The sequence below is a fragment of the Drosophila suzukii genome (genome assembly GCF_043229965.1).
Source record: "Drosophila suzukii chromosome 2 unlocalized genomic scaffold, CBGP_Dsuzu_IsoJpt1.0 scf_2c, whole genome shotgun sequence".
Classification (NCBI taxonomy): Eukaryota; Metazoa; Arthropoda; class Insecta; order Diptera; family Drosophilidae; genus Drosophila; species Drosophila suzukii.
The window spans coordinates 9,046,495-9,049,415 of record NW_027255896.1 but is presented as its reverse complement, the minus strand read 5'-3'; positions in this window follow the sequence as shown (position 1 = coordinate 9,049,415).

Sequence of the window (2,921 nt, the reverse complement as noted above, 5' to 3'; positions counted from 1 at the left end):
CATCATCAGCAGCAGCAGCAGCAGCATAAGTTGTACTCATCTCTTTATTCGTTTCCATTTGATTAAAGGTAATTTTTAAATTTTTAATATGTTCTAATCGCATATGTATACTTTGGAGAGTTTCTTTATCCTCGGGCGACAGAATGTGTAGAATGAATAATTTTTTTTGTAAATGTCATTATTTTTTTTTTGTGTTGTTATTATTGAATATTCATATGCAAAACCTGTAGATAATCATTGATGTTATACGTTCCGATGTGTCTCTCTAACTGAAGGTTGGTGGGGTTGGCTTCATCGTAATAATCATCTCCCTCATCGTTGGTAAAGTCTCGTTCAAAAAAATAATTTTTCTCTATCAGGTTTCGCTCATTGGTATTGCTTACAGCATTATAGTGATGACAAAAAATTCGTAATGTTTTATTTGTTAAATCGCTATGATAATTGCATCGAATATTGACAATACTTCTCAAGTATCTTAATTTGAAATATCTACAAATTACAGCGGGTGCGCCAATTATTCCACCAATATCCTCTTCTTTTCTAATTAACTCTCGGCGGAAATTTTCAACTACCTCATCGATCGTGGGGAAAGTAAGAGGCATATGTTCGAATAGTACCAAATCTCGTTTAAATCTAATATCATTTTGATTTTTGTTGTTGCTGCTGCTGCTGCTGCTCTCTCGAATCACTTCCACAAATGCGGTATTAAGTTCAAAAATTAAATTTACTTTGACAGTCAATGTTTCGTTTACAACGAGATCAAAACTATAGTATTTAATTTCCGTTTGGTAGGGAATTTTTTTGATATCATATTCGCTTTTTACTGGCGCTATTCCAACGAGGATTCCAAGTACAAATAATAATATCAAAACCAAAATTATTTTCATTTTGTGCATTTATTATTAATTTTTTATTATGCGATTATATACTTTCCCTGTGGGTGAATGCTTAGAGACTAGTTTAACAGAATTGTGATTAAAGTAAAAAAATGCATGAATGCATGTATAGTATATAGGCTGCGTCTGTTTGTTTGTGTTGTAATCGACTTCTAGCGCGTGCCCCTCTCTCTCTCTCTCAAGTGATTGTCATCGTCTCAGTTTGTATATAGTTGTTGATGTCTTCGTTGAGGATAATGTTCTTCAGGGTGTTGGGGTTTTTTTCGACAAATGTTTGTTCTACCTCACCGTTTGCTAATAAACGTTCAATAATGATTGTCTCAATATATTGATTGCATTTTATATTTAGTGTTCTCTTCTCATAATTGCTTTTATACAAACAACGAATTGATATAGCCGACTCTTTATATTGGAGATTAAAGTGCCTATAGAATGGTACTGTTGCATTCAGTATTCCTCCAATATTTTTCTCCTTTTCTATTAGGTTTGCTTGAAACAATTCGATTACTTGATCAACCGTAACTTTAATATTATCCTCGGCATTGTCCTCATCGTTAGCTGTTGATGTTGGTGGTGGTGGTGGTGGTGGTGGTGGTGGTGGTGGTGTTGATGATGGTTGTCTCAAAAATTCTAATGAGAGGTTTACTTTTAACACCTCGTTGTTCGATAATGTTATATTAAATTCTACACTTTTTGTATTTGTATTGATACTATTGGTGATATTCAGAATAGAAGCAAATTCAGGATTCGGAATAGGATTACAGTTTCCCTCCCCGAAATTGCAACCGAATAGTAAAATAATTACAATGATTATTATTCGCAACATTTTTATTTTATTTTTTATATTTTTTTTTGGTTTTTATTCTCGTTTTGATTGTAGTTTCTAGCTTGCAGTTCGACTTGCTACTAATGCTTGCTTGCTTGCATTCTCACAGAGAACGCAATAGAAACAAGGAAGAACGCTATAGTCGAGTACCTCGACTATCAGATACCCGTTACTCAGCTAAATAGAGATAAACAAGTTGCAAAGCGAGATTAAAATGCGCCACCTACCGGCGGTATACAGATTTAAGCGTTATGAGCGTTAGAGTGGGCGTGGCAAATTTTTTTTTTTTTTTTGGACCAATCGATAGGTATTGACGAGACCAATACATTTCAGTTAAAATTTTTTATCTAGCATAAAAATTGTGGGCGTCACAGGTTTTTGCGGTTTGTGGGCGTTAGAGTGGGCGTGGCATATTCGCGTAACAAACTTGCGCTGCGTATAAGGCTACGGAATCTAAATCTGAAGTCCCAATTCTCTATCTTTGATAGTTTCCGAGATATCCACGTTCATATTTACGATTTTTTGAAGTTTGTGGGTGGTTTATGGGCGTTAGGGTGGGCGTGGCAAACTTTTTTTTGGGTCAATCGATAGGTATTGATAAGAACATTACATTTCAGTTAAAATTTTTATTCTAGCATCAAAACTGTAGGAGCCACAGTTTTGGGCGGTTTGTGGGCGTTACAGTGGGCGTGGCACTCTACTGAAATAAACTTGCGCTGCGTAAGAAGCTCAGGAATCTGCACGCCAAATCTCAATAGCCTAGCTCCCATAGTTTCCGAGATCTCAGCGTTCATCCGGACAGACAGACGGACAGACGGACAGACGGACATGGCTAGATCGACTCGGCTAGTGATCCTGATCAAGAATATATATACTTTATGGGGTCGGAAACGCTTCCTTCTGCCTGTTACATACTTTCCGACGAATCTAGTATACCCTTTTACTCTACGAGTAACGGGTATAAAAATATTCACATATACGTACATTGTATATATATATATATATATATATTTATAATATTTTTCTAACCTCGTTTGATAGCGGTGTATATTCGAATAATTTATCATGAATTATGAGACAGTATGCAGATGTTTTTGAAGGGATATTACTTTGTGTTTTAATCTCAATTCGTATATCAATGGGTCCACTTTTTACTGCTTCATTTTGATGCGTTACATCTAAGACAATAATGGGAGCCT